The sequence below is a fragment of the Dendrobates tinctorius genome, unplaced genomic scaffold (genome assembly GCF_039654945.1).
Source record: "Dendrobates tinctorius isolate UK_male_01 unplaced genomic scaffold, ASM3965494v1 ptg000040l, whole genome shotgun sequence".
NCBI classification, from domain to species: domain Eukaryota; kingdom Metazoa; phylum Chordata; class Amphibia; order Anura; family Dendrobatidae; genus Dendrobates; species Dendrobates tinctorius.
Window position 1 is genome coordinate 33,812,519 of NW_027361708.1, and position 25,920 is coordinate 33,838,438.

At 41.9% G+C, this 25,920-nt stretch overlaps 1 protein-coding gene across 2 annotated transcripts in view; it reads left to right on the forward strand.

The window, feature by feature from the left end:
* CDH23 (cadherin related 23) overlaps positions 1-25,920 on the forward strand; it is a 1,761,581-nt gene that overhangs the window by 181,860 nt on the left and 1,553,801 nt on the right. The window lies entirely within an intron of this gene.

The window sequence follows — 25,920 nt, forward strand, 5'->3', positions numbered from 1 at the left end:
TTATCTGATAAGTAGGTTGCTATAAAAATAATGTATGGGAAGCTCCTGCCTTCAACCCCGACGCGCACGTTTTTAATCCAGTTTCTTCGGCCGTAGAGAAGACATGGCAAATACAATACTTAAAGGGATTTGCCTTTAAGTCAGGCAAAGTGAGAAACTTCTCCTTGGGAACTCTGGCAGATTCAGTGTTGCTTCTGTTTTCTTTCTGTATCATTTCACAGAATCTTTTATGAGCAAGCAGGATTTCCTGTTTTGACAGATACATCAGCTATTGGTACTCATTCAGGAGCTGTTTGGACAGCTGGCTGGGTGATTCCCCCCCAGAGTGAATGCAGTTCTACGAGCATCACACCAAGAACTCCAACACCTCCCCAAGCCTCCCGAAGAAGCTAGACAAAACATGTTGGTCATTCACACTATGTTTAGTATAATGCTAGTGCATGGTGCTTTACTTAAGGGTTTTTCCACTTGACATTATACTATTTTCTGTGAATCGGTTTGTAAGTTTTTACATTCAGAAAAACCAAGCATCATTTTTGGATAAGAGTTAAACCATTGCAATCCACCTTTGGTTCTTAACAATACATTTGGTAAGGATAAAATGCAATCAGATATTATGAGACGTAATGTTGCCATAGTGAATCTTCTCTTAAGTTAACCTCTACTTATTCAATTTTTTTGACTTACCACTAGTATTGTTAACCTTTTTCTCACTTGTGAGACCTGTTGGCTGGATTCTAGGACCCCTGTAGCAGAGTGTATAAAGCCCCATTACACACTGCGATATCATTAGCAATATCGCTGTAAAGTCACCGATTTTGTGACGATATTGCATTTCTCGTCGTCAGCTTACTGCGGCGCTTACTGTTGTGACGACGAGCGATGCGTGGACGCGGGCGGGAGGACGTCATGATCGCCGCGTCTGACAGGTAAGTAGCGACCTCCGACCCCTGCGATGTCGCTGGTGAGATCTGCCTGTGTGGCAGGTCACTAGCGACCACTTAGCGATGCACCAGCGATCCATATCGTTGTCGGGATCGCTGGTGCATCGCTATGTGTAACGGTACCCTTAGACTATAGTTGTCTGTGTATCTGTATCGCTATCATTATTAATTGGGGTTCCGGTCCTTTGTTTATTTTTTGTTTCCATTTTCTAGTACCTGTTCCTGAATTTTAATTGTTGGTATATTGATTTTCTGAATAAAGTAATTATGTTTGATTCATGTTTGATTAAAAAAAGTTTTCTGTCACTTCTACTTCTATTTTTTGCTGTGGTAATACTATATACCTGGTGAAAATATGTTATTTTTATAGGTCTCATGCATTGCAGTATATCTGTATTTATTGCAATGCATGAGACCAGTGATTAGATAAATGAAAGTTCCATAGAGGGACGAAGTAGACAAAAGTTAAGGAAAAATTGCAGCAATTATTAATAAAATCACAAAATAAAGAACCAAAAATATTGCACCAATAAATATACACTTTTATGTAAAAACAAAAATAAATTAATAAAGTACAGATATTTGGTTTTGCTGCGTCTAGAACAAACCAATTTATAAAATTATCACAGTATTTAACCCATACAGTGAACACCCTAAAAATAAAACAAATAAAATTGACAAAAAACTATGCTTGTTCAAGAACTCTCAAAAATAATCCTGAGTTGCCATTTTTTGTTCATTCTGCCACTCAAAAATCAGAATTGGAAGCGATAAAAAAATTATGTACCAGAAAATGGTTCCAATAAAAACTCCAACTCATCTTTCAACAAACAAGCCTTCGCATAATTCTGTTGGAAAAAATGTAGAAAAATTATAGCTCTCAAAGTATAGTAATACAAAAAAATTTTTTGTAAGAAAAAAGGGATTTTTAGAGTGTGATAGCCAAACATAAATCTGATATCACTATAATCGCAACCACCCAAAGAATAAAGTCATGTAATCCCTTACTCTATACTGTCCAGAAAATGGTGTAAAAACTTAAGCCAATTTTCAACCTGCTGTTGATTTATTTATTCTGCATTGCAAAGATCACAGTAAGGCTTGTCTCATATTTATCCACCACTCTAGGCTGAGCGTTTACATCATGGTTTCAAACTAAATCTCTGAAATACATTATTCAGATTGAACCCCTTATAGTATATTCCCTATAATGAGGCAGATGGAGTCACTTTGACATATGATCCGGCTGTGCCCATCTTCTTAGGTGCAAATAAAAGCGTGGTGAAGCCTCTTAAAAGCTGAAAGCAACACAGAGTCCAGAATATCTCTGCTGCCTCAGTGAATGAATCCCACGGGTGTCTTATCTGAATTACATATTTTGCAAAATTAGATGAAAAGCCCAAATGTAAGTGCTCAGTGTAAAGCACAGGATAAATGTGAACTGATCCAAAATGTTTTGTACTCCAAAATGCCACCAATAAAAACTACTTCTCCACCCTCAAAAAACAAATCCCCATTGTTAACAGAAATATAGAGGGTGTCCACATTACTGATAGCACAAAGGCTCTGTAAAAGTGACATGGCTCCCACCAAAAGAAATCCTGCAAATTCTTTGCTCCCAAATCCAAATGCACCTTCTGAGCCTCACAGTGTGCTTAAACCACAGTTAGCATCCACATATATCATATTACTGTAGCGAGAAGAGCCCACTTAATTTATAGGGTGCGAGTGTCCAGAAGCATGAGCTAGGCACAATGTACCAACACTACAGTTTATTGGGCACTACAATACACAGGCACCACAATGGTATATTATCATTTCACCCTGCAATATCCATTGCTTCTTATTTCTGGAAAACATCTATGGAATCAGTATCATCACTACACCCTTAGATGAATTCCCAGAGGGGTATAATTTCCAAATTGGGGTCAATTTAGAGAGGCTTCTGCTCATCTGGCACTTAGGGGCTCTGCAAATGGAGTCTGCCAACTATTCTGAGAAAATCTGTGCTCCAACACAGTCTTGCCATGTTGTCAAATAGTACAGTACACCCGCATGCGGGGTATTGCCACTTTCATGAAAAATTGTGAATGTAGACGGGAGAAAGGAGAAGTTAGAGGCAAGCTCCACCCTAGTTCTCCCCCTCCTATCTTGATAGCTCCACCCTATTCCTCTCCCTCCTATCTAGACAGAATCGTATCAGTAGTAGCTTCCATCTCCTAAAAAAAATGGAAATTTGGAAAAACTTTGAAACCTTTTGGTGAAGAAAGAATAATTACATTTTTCCACTAAAATGTTGTTTTAGCCCCAAGTTTTTAATTTTCTTAAGGGCTAGTATGACAAAATGGACCTCAGTTTGTTGTAAAAATTCCTCCTAAGGCTGGTTTCACATTTGCGTTTTTTTTCGCGGTAATTTAGCGCTAAATAGCGCATGCGTTTTTTTTCCTATACTTTGCATGGGATGCGCTTATGTGCGCATACACATGCGTTTGTACGCGTTTTACTGCGCATGCGTTTTTTTGCGGTATGCGCTTGGGCGCACAAAATGCAACTTGTTGCATTTTTTGTGCGTCCGATTTGCCTCAAAAAAACGCATGCGCGCGCAATGCATTTTTTTTACAGCAAGACACCCAATATAAGTCTATGGGTGCGCATATGTGCGCATTGGCATGCTTATGTATGCGTTTTTTTGCACATGCGTTTTTTTTTTGTTAACCATGGAATTTAGGGGTTTGGGTTAGAGTTAGGGTTAGTTAAGGGGGTTTAGGGTTAGGGTTAGGGTCAGGGTTAGGGTTAGGGTTAGGGTTAGGGTCAGGGTTAGGGTTAAGTATGGTTTGGTTAAGGGTTAGGGTCAGGGTTAGGGTTAGGGTTAGGGTCAGGGTTAGGATTAGGGTTAAGTATGGTTTGGTTAAGGGTTAGGGTCAGGGTTAGGGTTAGGGTTAGGGTCAGGGTTAGGGTTAAGTATGGTTTGGTTAAGGGTTAGGGTCAGGGTTAGGGTTAGGGTTAGGGTTAGGGTCAGGGTTAGGGTCAGGGTTAGGGTTAAGTATGGTTTGGTTAAGGGTTAGGGTTAGGGTCAGGGTTAGGGTTAGGGTTAGGGTCAGGGTTAGGGTTAAGTATGGTTTGGTTAAGGGTTAGGGTCAGGGTTAGGGTTAGGGTTAGGGTCAGGGTTAGGGTTAGGGTTAAGTATGGTTTGGTTAAGGGTTAGGGTCAGGGTTAGGGTTAGGGTTAGGGTCAGGGTTAGGGTTAAGTATGGTTTGGTTAAGGGTTAGGGTTAGGGTTAGGGTCAGGGTTAGGGTTAGGGTTATGTATGGTTTGGTTAAGGGTTAGGGTCAGGGTTAGGGTTAGGGTTAGGGTCAGGGTTAGGGTTAGGGTTAAGGTTAGTTAGGGTTTGGGTTAGGGTTAAGTATGGTTTGGTTAAGGGTTAGGGTCAGGGTTAGGGTTAAGTATGGTTTGGTTAAGGGTCAGGGTTAGGGTTAGGGTTAGGGTTAGGGTCAGGGTTAGGGTTAAGGTTAGTTAGGGTTTGGGTTAGGGTTAAGTATGGTTTGGTTAAGGGTTAGGGTTAGGGTTAGGGTCAGGGTTAGGGTTAGGGTTAAGGTTAGTTAGGGTTTGGGTTAGGGTTAAGTATGGTTTGGTTAAGGGTTAGGGTTAGGGTTAGGGTCAGGGTTAGGGTTAGGGTTAGGGTCAGGGTTAGGGTTAAAGTCATGGTTTGGGTTAGTGTGAGGGGCCACCTAATGTTGGAAAAAAACGCAAACGCGGTAAAAACGCACTAAAAACGCATACAAACGCATAAAAACGCTGCGTTTTTTTCATGCATGCTCATAAAAATGCTTGAAAAAAACGCAGCAGTTGTATGCTTTTGTATGCGTTTTTCAATGCGTTTTTTTGCGGGAAAAACGCGCTGCAAAAAAAAGCAAGTGTGAAACAGGCCTAAATGTGCCAATACCCTACATGTAATTGAGAAATACTTTTCAGGCACCATGCAAAGCTCAGAAGAGAAGCAGCACCATATTATACTGCAGATTTTACTGTTATGGCTTTCTCTTGCCATAACCCAATGGAAGAACCCCTGACATGCCAGAACAGAACACTTAAGTGACCCCATCTTAGAAAGTACACCTCTGAATGAATTAATCTAGGAGTGCAGAGATCATATTGGCATCAAAGGTGTGTCACAGAATGTTATACTATTGTTTAGTTAAGAAAAAAATAACAAAATTTTTACCACCAAAATTATGTTTAAGCCCCAGATTTTACGCTTTCACACATAGGAATTAACCCATATCTGGCTGTGCAGTACTGCTTAGCCACATGGCAATAATCGTTAGCAACGGAGTGCTATTTGCCTCCTGGAACGCAGATTTTCTTAGAATAGTTTGTGGAATCCATATATAGAGCCCCTAAGTGGTAGAAGAGCAAAATCCCCACTCAAGTGACTCCATTTTGGAAATTACACCCCTTTGGGAATTTATGTATAGGTGTAGTGATGATTGTTACTCCATAGGTGTTTTCCAGAAAAAAGCAGCAGTAGATGTTGCTGAGTTAAAATTGCAAACTGCCATTGCAGTGTTCAGTACGTTATAGTCACCAGTAGAGTTGAGCGAAACGGGTCGGTCAAATTTATAAGTCGCCGACTTTCGCTAAAGTCGGGTTTCATGAAACGAAACCCGACCATAGTGTGAGGTCTGCCATGAGGTCGGCGACCAGAGCACCAAAGTCGCGTTTCAAATGATGCTTCCAGCGTCCTTTTTCAGCCAATGATGGAGGACGCACACTGTGGGCAACGCGATGACATGGGCAGCGGTCACCACCATCTTTGAGAAGGGCATGCAAATGATTGGCTTGCTTTGTGTGGCGTCACAGGGGCTATAAAAGGGCGTGCACGCTGACCTCCATCTTACTTCTGCCGATCTTAGCATAGGGAGAGGTTGCTGCTGCTGATTCTGAATAAGGGAGAGCGTTATGCAGCGAAGAAGAAAAAAAAACTGCTTCTGCTGGTAGCGATTTTCACTGTACAATACAACAGTTTGTGTGCAGTGACAGTGGAGGATATATTTGTGTGCATCAGCTCTGTTGGTTATTAGGCTGCCTTATAAGGCTCCCTGATAGCTGCAATGCTGTTTGCACACTGCTGTGCAAGCTGCTTTTTTAAAAGCAAAAATACTTTTCTTCCTCTTTTCTGCACAGTTACCAAGCGTTCATTTTTCCACACTTTTGTGTGCAGCAGTCCTGCTTATTAGGCTGCCTGCTGCCATACTTGGACTGAGAGCATCATTGTCAGCCTCCTAAAATCTCTAGGGAGATTCAAATTCTCCCCAATACTACATACACCTTGTACCTTGTCATACACCAGCCAATTTCAGCCTGTTAAATTGAGGTGTAATCTATAGTGGGCCTGAGATAATAGTTCAGCCTCCTAAAATCTCTAGGGAGATTCAAATTCTCCCCAATACTATATACACCTTGTACCTTGTCATACACCAGCCAATTTCAGCCTGATAATTTGAGGTGTAATCTATAGTGGGCCTGAGATAATAGTTCAGCCTCCTAAAATCTCTAGGGAGATTCAAATTCTCCCCAATACTATATACACCTTGTACCTTGTCATGCACAAGCCAATTTCAGCCTATTAAATTGAGGTGTAATCTATAGTGGGCCTGAGATAATAGTTCAGCCTCCTAAAATCTCTAGGGAGATACAAATTCTCCCCAATACTATATACACCTTGTACCTTGTTTTACAGTACCATATAGCTGGTGGTATTTTGGGTACATTTTCCCAAAAATGATGAAGTATGGTGGAAGAGACCGTGGATGTGGGCGGGGGTTGCCAGCTGGTACTGATGGTGGTGGTGGTGCATCTGCTGGTAGTGGAAAAAGCACAATAGCACCTAAGGCAGGAGGTGTTGAGCCTGCGTCATCGTCTGGCTCCACAAGGCCTCGAAGGCTTCCTTTTCTGGGAGTAGGTAAACCGCTTTTAAAGCCGGAGCTTCAGGAACAAGTTTTGGCTTACATTGCTGACACAGCCTCCAGCTCTATCGCCTCCTCTTCTGAAGTTTAAAAAAATAAAAGCACTGAGTCGTCAGTGGAGGCTCCTGGTCAGGAACAACACCTTTCCTTGTGTCCTTCACCCCTACCAAAAGTGAAGGATGCGGCAGGCCACACTACAGATTACTCCATGGAGCTCTTTTCACATACCATGCCTGGGTTAGCAAGTCAAATCGTGAATTCCCCAGTCCAAGATGAATCTGACATGGAGTGCACTGATGCACAGCCACTGCTAGATTTTTCTGCTGGTACATTCACTCAAAGCACTACATTGTCCTCGCAGTGTACTGAGCCAGAATCTGACCCTAATGAAACTCAGGTTCCCCTTCCCGCATACTATACCACCTTACACGGTGACAAAGAGGGAGGTGCAGATGAAAGTGCAGGTTCCTTGAGCAGGTGGGGGGCATACTCATGGGCAATGGCACTGGCACAGGGCCCCTCATAGTACGCAAAAGTGTCTCTGCCGGTGGGAGGGGGAGGGAGGGCCCACCCACCATCAGACACCATCCCACCCACCATCAGACACACTGCCGTACTATAAGGGACCCTGTGCCAGTGCCGTCACCAACGAGTGGGCCCCCCTGCTTGCTCAGGATCACAACACTTGCAAAGTTGAAATACGTACCTCTCCCTGCTCCACCGCTGTGACATCTTCCGCATTTCCTGACAGTGACATTCTGGTCAGAGAGCGCGATGACATCACGTCTGTACGCCCTCTGCCTAAACAGTCCAAGTGCAGAGAGATGGAAGATGGGGACGAAGAGGAGTCCAGAGCACAGGGATTCCCTAGCGAGGAGACTTATTTAATTGTTTTAAAGGTTGTGAGCAATTTTTGGGGAGCACTATTCTCTGGAGAATGATATATAGGGCCCACCATACACTGGAGCATTCCAAAGGTGGCCATCAGACACTGGAGCAGCATTTACAGGGCCCATTAAACACTGGAGCATTAGAAATGTGGCCCATTATATATGGAGCATTATTTGGGCCCATAAGACACTGGCGCATCATCCATAGGGCCCCTCATATACTCGAGCACTGTAAAAGGGGCAGATTATATATGGAGCATTATTTGGACCAATCGTACACTAGAGCATCATCCGTGAGGCTCATCATATGCTAAAGCTTTCCAAATGGGGAACATTAGACATTGGAGCAGCATTTACAGGGCCCATTATACACTGGAGCATTAGAAATGGGGCCCATGATATATGGAGCATTATTTGGGCCCATAAGACAGTGGAGCTTCATCCATGGGTACCAACATATACTGTAGCATTATGTGGAGCTCATCATATACTGTATCGAACATTATATGGGATCAATGATTCTGTATGGAGAAATATATAGGCCTCATTACTCTGTATGGCGCACTATGTGGTGGCCATAACACTGTATGGAGTAAATTACTGTCCGTTTTTGGAGCTATTGGAGAATTTAAAATGGATATCAGTTATGTGATGTAAGAAGTGAGGTATTTTTCATTGTACTATGCCGCTATTTCTCTGCCATATCAGAGGATCATGAATTGTGGCATGTGTTAAAGGAGCTCAGTGACACTCTTTGGCCCTGGGCCCACGAAAATCTGGAGCCAGCCCTACCCCCCCCACAACTTTAGACAAATAACCCCCAGTTTTCAATGCCTAACTATTATTATAAAGTAAATTAAGGTTGACAAGCTTAAGTAATAAGAATTGATGTTTTTGGCATTAAAATGGGCACTGTAGGTGTGTTTCCTGTCCTCCACTCACTGCCGACTTTTCTTCCCCATTGACTTGCATTGGGTTTCGTGTTTCAGTCGGCCTTCGACTTTTCACGATAATCGGCCGATTGCGTTCGGCTCGACTTTTGCGAAAGTCGGGTGGTCCGAACCCGACTCGACCCGAAAAAAGGGAAAGTCGCTCATCTCTAGTCACCAGTACTGCTCCTACTGTTCTTCCTTTGAGGAACAGCTGGAGCAGTGCTAGAGCCTTTAAAATTACCTCCAGCATGCCAACAACATCCATGTGTCTTCTCAAACTGTAAGATACAGACTCCATCAGGGTGGTATGAGAGTACTACATCCACCAGTGGGTGTTGTGCTTACAACTCCACACTGTGCAGGGCGATTGTCATTTGCCAGATTCAACATTGGCTCCCTGTGCTCTTCATGTATGAGAGTAGGTTTACACTGAGCACATGTGACAGATGTGACAAAGTCTGGAGACGCCATGGGGTACGTTCTGCTGGTTGCAACATCCTCCAGCATGATCATTTGGCAGTGGGTCAGTAGTGGTGTTGGGAGGCATTTCTTTGAAGGGCCACACAACACTCCATGTGCTAACCAGAGGCACCCTGACTGTCATTTGGTATTGGGATGAGATCCTCAGACCCAATGTGAGACCATGTGCAGTGGGCCCTGGGTGTTGTGAGTTCATTTTCCCCTTCACCATTGAGGTCTGATGAACTCTCTCTTCTGGTGAAGGAAGGTAGTGAGGCTGATTACCAAGCACCTGGGCAGGATGATGATGCCTGGGTGACGGGAATTACTGACTGGATATAAGGCAGCCGATGCCCTTCTGCCTTGCTGGTGATCTCTCTGATGGATTCTAGGAGACCAGTCTGATTCCTGCTCCTCAAAAGCTAAGTTTTCTGCGCTACTTTTTGCATTTGTGTTTTGGTTTTGTTTTGCATTGTTTTCCTTGATTTCTGCCATTCCCTGCTGGGGTGAGCTGAATTCCTTTTTGCTCTGTCTTCAGAAAATACCTGAGTACTGATATAGTCTTTTTGAAGCCTAGCGTCTTCAGGGCTTTTTTCCCTATCAACTGTTGTCTCTTGTTTTGATAGGGTTTTGGCGGATTACAGACAGCAGCTTTTCTATCCTGTCCTATCTAGTTAGCTTTGGCCCCATCATTTGCTCAGCTTATCTTTCTATCTGTGTGAGTGTTTTTTCATCTTGCTTCACCGTCATTATATGTTGGGGGCTGCCTATTGCTTTGGGGTCTGCTCTGGGGCAGTTTAGATTTCCCTTTCTGTCTTTAGGCTATGTAGTTCTCCGGCTGTGATCGAGGGGTCTAGGGCACCGTAGGAACCCCCCATGGCTACTGCTAGTTGTTGTTGATAGGTTCAGGGGTCTGTAATCCGATAGCTGCCAACTTCTCTGGTTTTCTGGACTTAGCTAGTATTTCTGTTTTTGCCTCCTACGGTGACTCATTCATAACACCTGGGTTCCTTCTGATGCATGACAATCATATACCTGAAGTGAGACAGTAGTTCCTTCATGATGATGGCATTGATGCTATAGACTGGCCTGCCCGTTCCCCAGATCTGAATGCAATAAAGCACATCTGGAATATTATGTCTCGCTCCATTCACCAACAGCACATTGCACAACACACTGTCAAGAAATTGATGAATACTTTATTCCAGGTCTAGGAAGAGATCCCTAAGAACAACATCCACTGCCTCATCAGATCATACAAGCACTTGGAGGCCATACACACTATTGAGCATTATTTCCTTATCTTGAGGCATTTCCACTGAAGTTGCATCAGCCTGCAATTTGATTTTCCACTTTGATTTTGAGTATAATTCCAAATCCAGACCTCCTTGGGATATTAATTTTGATTTACATTGATCACGTTTATGTTGTGTTGTTCTCGACACACTCCACTATATAATGAATAAAGATTTGCAACTGGAATATTTAATTCAGAGATATCTAGGGTGTGGTATTTTAGTGTTCCCTTTATTTTTTGAGCAGTGTATTAAGAATATAAAAAGTTCTAACGAGCCACAAAAACATATACATGAAGAGATGGGAGTCCGATTTAGGTGCTAATATCCGTCTCGAGAATTGGAACGAAGCCATCAAATTCACTTACAATTCCAACATATTAATGGTTCTTCATGAGGGTTATTTTAAACTGTTAAATAGGTGGTACTATACCCCGACAAGGTTATCACATTTTAACACAGAATTATCTTCCTTGTGCTGGAGAGGCTGTGGACATCAATCGAACCTCTAACATACATTTTGGGGTTGTTCAAAGATAAAAAACCTCTGGTTCCAGGTCACACAGCACATTAACCTCATTGCTAAGGACTTCACAATGATGCCTGAAAGAGCACTTATTTCATTAGACATGGAACAGTTTGATGATTAGGTAAGATACATTATCATACACATCCTCTTAGTGACTAAGACCATGTTAGCACAATGGTGGTAAAAAGTCGAGGTTCCTAAGTTTTCGGACTTACAGTGGCATGCAAAAGTTTAGGCACCCCTGGTCAAAATTACTGTTATTGTGAACAGTTAAGCAAGTTCACAATAACTTCCTTCCCTTACCCTGTTTAATTACTGAAAACCAATAAAATTATTTGAAAAGAATATAAAAAGTTGGGAATAAGGCTTCTTTAACTTTAATACAACTTTTGTCATCTATTTAATTTCCTGCAGGGATTGTTGTCTTCAATATGTGGGTTGTACTACTTGTTCACTTAAAACGTGCAGCTAAAGGCATCTTTCAGATGCTGTCAATTCTGAAAGCAGGAACATCTCTGCAGTTTCTTTTCATGGCACTTTGGTACATCACAGTCAAAGCTCATCTGAATACATGTACACCCTATTCTTTAAATAGAAAACAGGACCTTATTTTGCATTACTAGTTTATAGAATTTTGTTTTTTGTTTTTATTAATTTACACATATTATGTTAATTCTTACTTATTATTGCATTGTGTGTTTACTTCAACTCTAAAATTCTCACGCATGGTTTAGCTATCCAATGAACATGAAAGTTGGTATATACAGTCATGGCCGAAAGTGATGACAACCTTCACATAAATTATTTCTCCCAGCAACTTATTGCAGTTACACATTTTGTTATACACATGATTATTTCCTTTGTAAGTGTAGCAAACTAGCAACGCAAAAAAACTAGGAAAAAAGGCAAATAAGGCATGAATTCATATAAAACCCCCAAAACGGTCCTGTTAAAATTATTTGCATCTTTCCAAAATGGTGGGTAAACAACTGTTTTTCAATAATTATGATGCTCGTTCGAACTCAACTGTGGCAAGTAACAGGTGTGGGCAATATGAAAATCACACCTGAAAACAGATAAAAAGAGAAGTTGACTCAGTCTTTGCATTCTGTGTCTGTGTGGAGCCTTACTAAGTATGGAAAACAGAAAAAGAAGAAGAGAACTGTCTGAGGACTTTAGAACCAAAATTGTTGTGCAGTATCAATAATCTCAAGGTTACAAGTCCATCTCCAGAGATCTTGATATTCCTTTGTCCATAGTGCAACATAATAAAGAAGTATACAGCCCATGGCACTGGCTAATGACTAATCTTCCTGGAAGTGGGCAGCAGAAAAAAATTCATGATAGGTTGCAATGCAGCATAGTCCAAATGGTGGATAATAATAATAATATAATAATAATAAATTTTATTTCTATAGCGCCGACATATTCCACAGCACTTTATATTATAGACAGGACTTCTACAGACAATAGACATTACAGCATAGCAATAATCACATAGATCATAACAGATACCAAGAGGAATGAGGGCCCTGCTCGCAAGCTTACAATCTATGAGGAAAAAGGGGAGACACGAAAGGTGGGTGGTAACAATTGCCCTGATTGTATGGATCAGCCATAATGTTAAGTGTGTAACAGTACAGACACAGAGGGCTAATGGATGCATAAAGCATGTGGGAACATGATGCGGGGAACCTTGTTATGGTAAAACCTTTGGCTATGCCACACAGGGATAGATTAGGTTAATGTGTTGAGGTGGTAGGCAAGTCTGAATAAATGCGTTTTCAGGGCATGCTTAAAATTGTGGGGATTGGGGACTAATCATATTGACCTGGGAAGTGCATTCCAAAGAATTGGCGCAGCATGTGTAAAGTCTTGGAGACGGGAGTGGGAGGTTCTGATTATTGAGGATGCTAACCTCTGGTCATCAGCAGAACGGAGGGCACAGGTAGGGTGGTAGACTGAAACAAGGGAGGAGATGTAGTGTGGTGCTGAGCCATGGAGGGCTCTGTGGCTGAGGGTAATAAGTTTATACTGAATTCTGGAGTGGATGGGTAGCCAGTGTAATGACTGGCACAAGGTAGAGGCATCGGTGTAATGATTGGTGAGGAATATGATCCTGGCTGCAGTATTCAAGACAGATTGGAGAGGGGAGAGCTTGGTAAGAGGGAGACCGATTAGAAGAGAGTTACAATAGTCGAGACAAGAATGAATAAGAGAAACAGTAATAGTTTTTGTGGAGTCAAAAGTAAGAAAAGGTCGAATTCTTGAAATGTTTTTGAGGTGCAGATAAGAAGAGCGAGCCAGTGATCGAATGGGGGGCAAAGGAAAGCTCGGAGTCAAGTTTGACCCCAAGACAGCGGGGATATTGCTGGGGAGTAATAGTGGAACCACACACAGAAATGGCAGTGTCGGGTATAGGTACATTAGTAGCGGGAGGAAACACAAGAAGTTCAGTCTTTGACAGGTTCAATTTCAGATATAGTGAGGACATGATGGTAGACACAGCGTTTAGACAATTGCTAGTGTTTTCTAGAAAGGCTGGTGTGATGTCAGGAGAAGAAGCGTATAATTGGGTGTCATCAGCATAGAGATGGTACTGGAAACCAAATCTACTGATTGCTTGACCAATAGGGGCAGTGTACAAAGAGAAGAGGAGGGGGCCTAGGACTGATCCTTGAGGAACCCCGACAGTAAGGGGAAGATGAGAGGAGGAGGAACCAGCAAAAGATACAGTAAAGGAGCGGTCAGAGAGATAGGAGAACCAGGAGAGAATGGTGTCCTTGAGGCCAATGGAACCTAGCACAGTGAGGAGGAGCTGATGATCCACAGTGTCGAATGCTGCAGAGAGATCCAAGAGAATTAGCATGGAGTAATGACCATTTGATTTAGCTGTTAGCAGATCATTAGAGACTTTAGTTAGGGCAGTTTCAGTAGAGTGTAAAGAGCAGAAACCGATTTGGAGAGGGTCGAGAAGAGAGTTATCAAAGAGATAGCGGATAAGACGTGAGTGGACCAGGCGTTCCAGGAGTTTAGAGATGAAGGGAAGATTAGAGACAGGTCTTTTATGAATGGGTCACCGAGGAGGAAAACAAGACCAAGCCAAGTCACAGAAGACAAGAGAAGTTGATAACTACGTGGATTGCAGACCCCTGATCCTAACCACACAGCTAACAGCAGCCGTGGAGCATACCTACGATGGTTCTAGACACCTCGTCACAGCTGGAGGACTAAATAAGCCTAAAGCAAGAAAAGGGGAAATCTAAAACTGCCCCAGAGCAGACCCCAAAGGAATAGACAGCCCCCACACATGTATTGATGGTGAGATAAGATGAAAACACGAACACACGTAGGAAAATAGACTGAGCAAACAATGGGGCCCACACTAGCTAGAAAGGACAGGAAAGGAGAGAACTTTCGAGAAAAGAAGGCACAGGGGTTCATTTTAGAAGTCACTGGATCTTTTTGGGACAAAACAGCTCCTGCACCAATCTCAGAAGCATCTACCTCCACCTGAAATGGAAGTGAGACATCAGGTTGCCGTAAAACTGGAGCAGAAGTGAATCTCCGCTTAAGCTCCTGAAATGCCGAGACAGCCTCTGGAGACCATTCAGCACATCAGCGCCCTTCTTGGTCAGATCAGTCAGTGGTTTGACAATACCAGAAAAATTACCTATAAATTTACGATAGAAAGTAGCAAAACCCAAAAACTTTTGGAGAGCCTTCAAAGAAGTGGGATGAACCCAATCATAAATGGCTGTACCTTGGCCGGGTCCATTTCAATAGTCGACGGAGACAAAATAAATCCCCAAAATGAAATCCTCTGTACACCAAAGAGGCATTTCGATCCCTTAACAAACAGGGAATTATCCCTCAAAATCCAGAACACAGTCCGGACATGTTCCACATGAGAATACCAATCACTGGAAAAGATCAAAATATCATCCAGATAGATGATCAAAAACTTATCCACAAAGTCCCAGAAAATATCATTCATAAAGGAATGGAAGACAGAATGGGCATTAGTGAGCCCAAAAGGCATCACCAGGTACTCAAAATGTCCCTCCGGAGTATTAAACGCCGTCTTCCATTCATCCCCGTGCTTGATGCGAATAAGATTATACGCCCCCCTGAGGTCAAGCTTGGTAATCCAGCAGGCACTTTTAACTCTGGAAAATAAATCAGAAATCAGGGGTAACGGGTACTGATATTTAACCGTAATTTTGTTAAGGGAACGATGGTCAATACAAGGCCTTAATGAACCATCTTTCTTGGTCACAAAAAAAACCAGCCGGGGCTGGCTGACCACACAAAAAACTGAATAGACCAAACCAAATCAAATGTGAACATAAGCAAAGACAACTTAGCTTGAGATGGCAAGAACTGAGCTGGAAACTAAGACCTCAGGAGGCAGGAAAAAATCACCAGCATGGGAATAGGGAGTCGGCTGTCTTAAATCCAGTCTGAGACTCCAGATGTCCACTCCTCTTCCTCATTATCAGGTGGCAGGTCTCTGTTAATTAGGTCAGCTTCACTACCTCCTGCCACCAACAGAGGGAGTCCGGAAAGAGAACTCACAACTCCTCTGTCAGCACAACCAGCTCCCTCACCAGAAACCAGAGGCAGACCAGAAAATGAGTTCACAACACAGGTCTATAGTTAGTGGCACAGTTTTGGTCGAGGGATGGTTTTATAAGTAGTGGATGTATGACGGCATGCTTAAATGAGGAGGGAAAGATACCAGAAGAGAGAGAGAGGTTAAATATTTTAGTTAGGTGAGGGGTGACAGCAGGGGAAAGGGACTGGAGGAGATGTGACGGGAATGGGTCACTTGTGCTTGTGGTTGGGCGAGAAGATGCAAGGAGCCTGCATGCTTCTTCTTCTGTGACTGGTTCAAAATCAGAGAGTGAACTAGATGCAGTGGGGGAGGGAGGACAGTGCATGGTATGAGGTGATTGGGAGATAATTTCCTGTCGGATCTGGTCAATTTTTTCTTTGATGTAGTTGGCCAGATCGTCAGCTCGAAGCTCCGTGGTTGGGACCTGTACGCTTGGGTTGAGTAGAGAATGAAAAGTGTCAAAGAGACGTTTAGGGTTATTGGACAGTGAGGTGATGAGGATGTTGAAATAGGTTTGTTTTGAGAGGTGAAGGGCAGTGTTGTATTCTAAGCATAAACTTATAATGGATGAAATCTTCGTGTAGATTGGATTTTCTCCACAGACGTTCAGCGCACCTGGAGCACCGCTGCAGGAAACGTGTTTGCAGGGTGTGCCAGGGTTGTTGCCATCTGTATTGTGGTGTTCTATTTATAGGTGGTGCAAATTCATCCAGGGCACTTTGAAGTGTTTCATTATAATGCTTCAATGCAGAATCAGGACATGAGAGGGAGGAGATAGGGGCCAATGAAGACTGCAAGTTCTTCATAAGTTTCTGGGTGTTAATGGCCTGTATGTTTCTATAAGTATAGACAGTGGAGGTGACCTGAGCAGCCTGGCCGTTCTTGATTGAGAATGAAAGAAGGTTGTGTTCAGAGAGCGGGAGAGGAGAGTTTGCAAAATCATCCATTGCACAAAGCCAAGAGAAGACCAAGTCGAGGGAGTTTCCGTCTTCATGCATTGGAGAATTAGTAAGCTGTGAAAGGCCAAACTAAGAGGTTAGAGATAAAAGGTGAGTAGCAGATGGGGAGAGGGGAAGAGCAATGGGGATGTTGAAATCGCCCATGATGAGGGTAGGGATGTCATAGGAGAGAAAATGTGAAAGCCAAGTGGCAGAATGATCCAGGAACTGATGGGACTCGCATGGAGAAGGGGGTGTAGAGTCTGACGGCATGGATCTCAAAAGAAGGGAAGACAAGTGAGGGTAGTTGAGGGATAACCTAAAAAGGTACATTTTGGTGATAGGAGCAGACCAATGCCTCCACCTGCTCTATTGTCTGATCTTGGGGCATGGGAGAAGTGTAGTCCACCATATGAAAGAGCAGCAGCAGCGGTAGTATCTGACTGCTGGATCCAGGTTTCAGTAAGAGCCAGAAGGTTAAGAGAATTAGAAAGGAAAAAGTCATGAATGAAGGAGAGTTTGTTACACACTGAGCGAGAATTCCAAAGGGCACAATTAAGAGAGACAGATGGCATGCAGGGAATATTGATAAGATTAGAGGGGTTTCTGAGTGTAGCAGTTGGGGGTTTGACTTTCTATAACATAAGGGACCAGGGTTGGGAGCAATGTCTCCTGCGACTAGGAGGAGGAGGATAGAAAGAGTGAGCAGATGGTTAAGTGATTTGTGAGAGCATCTCTGATGTTGAATGGTGGGACTGAATGGATATGTGCAATTTGTGCAATTTAGCAATGTGAAAAGAGCGTAATGGCTGTACATAGGAGAGGAAAGGAGTGAGGGGCCAATATGGATGGAGTGTAGAGAGTTAATACCAGGGCGGTGGATGTGTGTGAATGCAGCTGCCAGGATATAAATTATACAAATGCATATGGTAAATATGTGTTGTAATCCAAATGTACAGTGAATAGATGTATATAAATGTCTTACCTGTCTCCTGCCCTGTCTAACTGCCATGTTATAACTGCCTCATACTTTGATTAAATGTACTTTGATTAAATGTGCATAATTTCCCCCTGCATGAATGCCTTCCCCAAGCTATGTCTGAATATATAGGAGGCTAAGGCTTAGATCTCATTTTTTTTATGCTCTCTCTTCTCATTAATCAATCAAACTAAAACTAAATTGAGACAGCAGGACCCAATAAATGTTGTGGTCAGATAAACAAATGCCGGCACTACATGGATCATAAAGCACTTTGAAAAGTTTCTTGACCTCACACTATAAGGGGACAAGCAGAGTAAGTTGAAATAACTATATACCAGATACAGTGGCATGCAAAAGTTTAGGCACCCCTGGTCAAAATTACTGTTATTGTGAACAGTTAAGCAAGTTGAAGATAAAATGATCTCTAAAAGGCCTAAAGCTAAAGATGACACATTTGTTTTGTATTTTAGGCTAAAAAGTAATACACATTGTAATTTTTTCACATTTTAAAAATTACAAAAAGTAAAATGGTCCGATGCTAAAGTTTTGGGCACCTTTGGAGATTTGTGTGCTCAGATAACTTTGACCAAGGTTTCAGACCTTAATTAGCCTGTAAGGGATATGGCTTGTTCACCCTCAATGTTAGGAAAGGCCAGCTGATGCAGATTCCACAGGTTTATAAACACATAGCCTCCTCTAACCTGGTGCAAAAAAACAGCCACCATGGGTTCTTTTAAGCAGCTGCCTAGCACTCTGAAAATGAAAATGATGGAGGCCCACAAAGCAGGAGAAGGCTATAAGAAGATAGCAAAGCGTTTTCAAGATGTCCTTTCCTCAGTTCAATATGTAATTCAGAAATAGCAGTTTACAGGAACAGTGGAGGTCAAGATAAGGTCTGGAAGGCCAAGCAAAATGTCAGAGAGAGCTGCTTGTAGGATTGCTAGAAAGGCATATCAGAACACCCACTTGACTTCAAAAGACATTCAGAAAGATTTAGCAGATTCTGGAGTTGTGGTAATTGTTCTACTGTTCTGAGACACCTTATCAAATATGGCCTTCAAGGAAGAGTCATCAGAAGAAAACCTCTCCTGCACCCTCACCATAAAATTTAACATCAGAGGTATGCAAAAGAACATCTAAACAAGCCCAATGCATTTTAGAAACAAGTCCTGTGAATCGTTGAAGTTAAAATAAAACTCTTTGGTCGCAATGATCAAAGGTATGTGCAGAGAAAAAATTGCATAAAATTTCAGGAAAAGAACATCTCTCCAACCATTAAGCATGGGGATGGATCAATCATGCTTTGGAGTTGTGTTGCAGACAATGGCACAGGGAACATTTCACAGGTAGAGGGAAGAATGGAGTCAATGAAATTTCAACAAATTCTTTATGCAAACATAACACCATGTGTAAAAAAGCTGAATTTGAAAACAGGATGGCTTCTACAAATGGATAATGATCACACACATCAAAATCCACAATAGACTACCTCAAAAGGCGATAGCTAGAGGTTTTTCAATGGCCCTCACAGTCCCCCGATTCGATCATCATTGAAAATCTGTGGCTAGTCCTCAAAATAGCAGTGCATGCAAGACAACCCAGGAATCTCACAGAAATGGAAGAATTTTCCAAGGAAGAATGGATGAAAATCCATCAAACAAGAATTGAAAGACTTGGCTGGCTACTAAAAGCATTTACAAGCTGTGATATTTTTAAAGGGAGTGCTACTAGGTACTAACTATGCAGGGTGCCCAAACTTTTGCATTGGCCTATTTTCCTTATTGTAATTTTTAAAATGTAAAAAATGACAATATATAATTTTTTTGGCCTAAAATACAGAGAAAATGTGTCATCTTTAACTTTAGCCCTTTTAGAGATCATTCCATCTTCAACTTGCTTAACTGGTCACAATAACAGTAATTTTGACCAGGGGTGCCCAAACTTTTAAATGCCACTGTATAAGCTTGCATAGTTGAAAACACATATATAGCATTCAAGATTAACTGCTTGCTGACATTCAATGGAGTGGAGACACACAGGAGTTGATTCAGAGCAGAGATTGAAAGAGCTGGTTACATTGAATGGAGTGGAGACACACAGGAGTTGATTCAGAGCAGAGATTGAAAAAGCTGGTTACCAGATATAAGCTTGCATAGTTGAAAACACATATACTGTATAGCATTCAGGATTAACTGTTTGCTGACATTGAATGGAGTGGAGACACACAGGAGTTGATTCAGAGCAGAGATTGAAAGAGCTGGTTACCTGTATGAAGAGAATAGAGATGCGTGTCACATTCATCCATGTTATAAATGCCTCATACTTTGAATAAATGTACTAAATGTGCATAAATGCCCCCTGCATAATCAGACCCAATCAGATTCCAAAGAAATTCAAGCTGTCCTGCAAGCTCAGGGTGCATCAATCTTGTGCGAGCTAGCCATCAACATTTGATTGAAATGAAATGTTATGCCCAAAGACCCAGTAGGACCCCACTGCTGACATAGAGACATAAAAAAGCTAGACTGCAGTTTGCCAAACTGTATGTGAGTAAGCCAAAATGCTTCTGGGAAAGTATCTTGTGGACAAATGAGACCAAGACAGAGTTTTTTGTGAAAGCACATCATTCTACTTTTTATTGAAAACGTAACGAGGCCTACAAAGGAAAGAACACAGTACCTACAGTCAAATATGGTGTGGGGTCAAAGATGTTTTGGGGTTGCTTTGCTGCCTCTAGGACTGGGTGCCTTGACTGTTTGCAAAGCATCATGAAATCTGAAGATTACCAAAGGATTTTTGGTGGCAATGTAGTGCCCAGTGTCAGAAAGCTGGGTTTGCCTCCTAAGTCATGTGTCTTCCAGCAGGATAATGACCTCAAACATACTTTAAGAAGCACCCAGAAATGGATGGAGACAAAGTGCTAGAGAGTTCTGAAGTGGCCAGCAATGAGTTCAGATGTAAATCCCATTGAAAACTTGAGAAGAGATGTTAAAATTGCTGTTGGGAGAAGGCTACTTCAAATATGGGACACCTGGAGCAGTTTGCATAAGAAGAGGGTCCAAAAGTTCAGTTGAGAGGAGTAAGAATCTAGTTGATCGTATTAGCAAGCGATTAATTGCAGTTAGTTATTCCAAAAGGGCGTAATAATATGCTGATGTTGGACATCCTTCCTTTGATGTGGGCTCCTACGGTGAGCCCACATTTTTTCTGGCACACGTCAGCTGCATTTGCCGCTCTGACAGCGACATTTAACACGTGCTTCTGGCAAGCATGCCGGAAATCCGCCCATCGGTGACACCCATCACGTGATCGCAATCACGCGATCAGGCTATCTGATCGCTTGAATGTAGCAGAGCCAATTGGGTTATGGCAGCTTCTAGTCTCCCATGGAGACTATTGAAGCATGCCAAAAGTTAAAAAAAATGCTTTTAAAAATATAAAAAATAGAAAATATATAAAAGTTCAAATCACCCCCCCCCCATTGCCCCATTGCTTTTGTATGTTTTATGCTATGAAGAAGGATCATAAGTAAAGATGGGTGAACCCGAACAGTAAAGTTCAGCATCCGTACTGAACACCAAACATGGACTTCACCAGGATGTCTGTGTTACTGTTCATGTTCGGCCCCCAAACACTGGGTGTTTGTCATGCTGTCATGTGCAAACATGTACACAAATTAAAATAAAATGTTTTAAGTTAGCTTTTGGTCTCCACCCCATCATAGACAATGTGTCACAGCACCCGGAATGATTTGCAAGATGCTGACACTGCAGACAGTTCAGGACGTACTTGGAATTATCAAAGAAGATGGCGTTTCCTTGCAATGTATTTGAAAACATCTGCATAGCCATGCAATAAGCATGTAGGTAGGGAAAATAGGCAGTGCCAGCCTAGAGCCACTGAGAGAAATTTCTGAATGCCACCTGAGGTGAGATACTCATTTTTACCTCATGGAAGATTCAGTCTAACATTAGTGGTCAATCCGGCCTCAGGACAACTCAAAATGTCTTGATAACATGGGCTAATTTGATTTAGGGTTTGGGTTTCATATGTCCAACATTCACGGACTAAGTTCAAGGCACTATTCCATAATCGCTATAAATTGGCACATTTCCTAATCCCATGTAAAAGTAAGAAATCAAAATAGTGTATTAGTAAAACCACATTAACCGCTTAAGGACCGAGCCACTTTTTATATTAATGACCAGGCCTCAATTTTTAAATCTAACCAGTGTAATTTTATGAGGTAATAACTCTGGAACGTTACAACAGATCCCAGTGATTTTGAGATTTTTTTTGTGACATTAGCAATATATACTGTTCCACTGGCGCTTGACCCAAAAATATTTAATTTAGAGCAGCCTCTTTGGATTTTTTGTGACCTGTTGTACTTCATGATAGTGGTAAAATTTGCTCCATGTAACTTGCATTTTCACCTTGAATCCCCAGGTGCTTCACAGAAGTGTACAAGGTAGAGTTGTGAAAACAAAAACATTTTTCCCACAAAAATGTTCTATCAGATCCAATTTTTTTATTTTCACAAAAGAAACAGGAGTGAATGCACCATACAATTTTTTGTGCAATTTCTCCTGAGTGTACCAATGCCCCATATGTGGTTGGAAACTACCCTGAGCTGTCAGAACAGCAGAAACCCCCCCAAAGTGATCTTAATTTACAAACTACACTCCCAATGAATTCATCTAGGGTTGCAGTAAACATGTTGACACAACACTCTCCTTGTGGAATGTGTCAATGACTGCCTTCTCGACATCTGTCAAGTCAGCAGTCATCCCCATGATTGTGGAGCCAACTGAAATAGACTAAGGAATCTTTTTAAATGCCTAGGAAGCCTTTGCAGGTGTTTTTTATTCTAATTTCCTGAGATAATGACGTTTGGGTTTTCATTTTCTGTAAGCCATAATCATCAACATTGAATAAGGCTTACAGAAAATGACTCGTTGTCATTGCTCCCACACCATGTAGGCATGAACGGAGACTAAATCCCATTACCTGTAATCCTTTCCTACAGCAGATTCTGCTTGAAAAAGGCATGCTTGTGCCAAAACGTTGCGGAAGATGATCTGTCTTGCTATTGATTTTTGCCTTTTTGTATGGTGGTGGTATTTGCCTCATTGCTCTTCATCGGACAATACATTTTCATTTGAGTGCCCAAGCTTTTTTGTTATTAATTGATAATCATCATTAACAGAAATAAATACTTGAAATAGATCATCTGTTTGTAATGACTCTATATAATATGAGTTTCACTTTTTGTATTGAAGAACTGAAAGAAATTAACCTTTTGCTGATATTTTAATTTTGTTAGAACCACACACACGCATATATATATATATATATATATATATAGTATATGTACAATGTTGCCTTTTTTATATTTTCACAATTGTCTTTTACCTTTTTTAACGTTGTTACTTAGTTCCCCTGTGGGAATTTCACTTTTTTACTTTGATCACAGGTATTATGCATTGCAAAACACCAGCATTGCAATGTATTATATATGTACAGAAGGTTTCTTAGACCATACTGTACGGGTCCCATTACATTTAGCGATGCACCAGCGATCCCAACAACGATACGACCTGGTCAAGATCGCTGGAGCATTGCTAAATGGTCGCTAGTGAGCTGCCAAACAGCAGCGATAAGCAATCTGTCGGCGGTCACTGTTACCTTTCACACCGCAGCGATGATGACGACTTCTGCCTGCGTCCATGTGTCCTGCGTCACCAACGACGTCGCTTGTCGGTGCCGAACACAGCGATGCGCGCAGGCCAGCGGGACACCAACGATCAGAAAATGGCCTAGGCCATTCGAACACGATCAGCGATATCCAGCGGGGGGGCCGGTCACGTGTTACACAAAGCGAGATCGCTAGCGATATCGCTGTTGCGTCACAAAATCGGTGACGCTTTAGCGAGATCACTAGCGATCTCGCTATGTGTGAAAGGCCCTTAAGCATGGTCTAAGCTGCTTTCCATAGCCATGAGCCATTACGACCATGGGTGATCATGTCAACGATCTGTCACTGACATTTTTTCACCTCCATTTGCTTCTTTTTTGTGCTGCAGATCCCTCTTCACTGTCCTGTGTGAATGTGATTAGCCACATCTCTCTGACTTACCATCAAGCTGATCTAAGAACTCAACTTTTGTGTCTGTGCATTCTCTGTTTTGATACAGGAGCCTGCCTTGCTGATTTTATTTTCTGCAGCATGGTTTTACTTCATTAAGTGATTATGAGCTCAACTCTCCTCCATATCAGAAGTCCATTGATTTTTTGTTATCTGCTCCTGACAGATCAGTGATGTGAAACTGCAAATGCAGCTCTGGTAATGCATACAGCAGAAGATAATTCCTTGTCATATGCATCAATTGAACTGCATTTGCAGTTTAACATCACTGATCTGTCAGCAGCAGGTAACAAATACAGTTATATGACATTATGATTTGGGGAATATCCTTTTAAAATACAACTTTTAGGTTAATTTTAAAAATGAAGCACCTCAAATTAAATAAAAATGGAAACTACTGTTATGTCAAGATGATAAAATATAGTAGATGATTGGCAGTGTGGGGCCATATAGAGTATCTCACAAAAGTGGATACACCCCTCATATTATTGTAAATATTTTATTATATCTTTTCACACATCCATTAATGTCTAAACTACTGGCAACAAAATAAATACATCCCTAAATGGCCAAATTGTGCGCAAAGTGTCAATATTTTGTGTGGCCACCATTTTTTCACCATTTTTTCAAGCACTTCCTTAACAGTTTTAGACATGGAGTTCACTAGATCTTCACAGGTTGCCACTAGTGATGAGCGAGTATACTCGTTACTCGAGTATACCCGAGCATGCTCGGGTGGTCTCCGAGTATTTTGGCATGCTCGGAGATTTAGTTTGTGTTGCCACAGCTGCATGATTTGCGGCTGCTAGACAGGCTGAATAAAGCATTTGACAAAGTCTCTCATACAATCCTTATTGAAAAAATGACTAAGTATGGAATGGACAAGGCAACTGTTAGGTGGATTCATAACTGGCTTAGTGATCGGACCCAAAGAGTGGTCGTAAATGGCTGCACATCCAGTTGGAAGAATGTCTCAAGTGGGGTACCACAGGGCTCTGTCCTGGGCCCTGTATTGTTCAACATCTTTATCAACGATTTAGATGAAGGAATTGAGGGTAAACTGATTAAATTTGCTGATGACACAAAGCTAGGAGGGATAGCTAATACTAGAGAAGAGAGAGAGAGGATTCAAAAAGATTTAAATAAACTGGAGAAGTGGGCAGCAACTAACAGAATGGTTTTTAACAGGGAGAAATGCAAAGTACTACATCTGGGCAATAAAAATGAAAAAAGCATATATAGCATGGGAGGAATAGGGCTAAGTGACAGCACATGTGAAAAAGACTTGGGTATACTAATAGATCACAGACTGAATATGAGTCAACAGTGTGATGCAGCAGCAAAAAAGGCAAATGCAATTCTAGGATGTATTAACAGAAGCATACAGTCTAGATCACGTGAAGTCATTATTTCCCTCTACTCCTCTTTGGTCAGACCTCATCTGGAATATTGTGTCCAGTTTTGGGCACCACATTTTAAAAAAGACATCAACAAACTGGAGCAAGTTCAGAAAAGAGCGACCAGAATGGTGACCGGACTGCAAACCCTGTCTTATGAGGAAAGGTTGCAGGATTTGGGAATGTTTAGTTTGCAAAAGAGAAGACTGAGAGGAGACTTAATAGCTGTCTACAAATATCTAAAGGGCTGTCACATTGTAGAAGGATCAACTTTATTCTCATTTGCACAAGGAAAGACTAGAAGCAATGGGATGAAACTGAATGGGAGGAGACACAGATTAGATATTAGAAAAAACTTTTTGACAGTTAGAGTGATCAATGAGTGGAACAGGCTGCCACGAGAAGTGGTGAGTTCTCCTTCAATGGAAGTCTTCAAACAGAGGCTGGACAGACATATGACTGGGATGATTTAGCGAATCCTGCTTTGAGCAGGGGGTTGGACCAGATGGCCCAGGAGGTCCCTTCCAACTCTACGATTCTATGATTCTATGATTCTATGATTCTATGTGGGGGTTGCCTGTTTGTTAGGCAATCCTAGCTGCCACTGGAATCCTCTTCCACTCCTCCATGACAACATCACTGAGCTGGTTAGAGACTTTGCAGTCCTCCACCTTTTGTTTGAGATTGTTCCACAGATGCTTGATAGGGTTTATGTCTGACAATTCTTTAGCAAGGCAATGGTCATTTTGGAGGTGTGTTTGGTGTAGTTATAATGTTGGGATACTGTTCTGTTGCCCAGTTTCTGAAAGGAAGGGATCACGC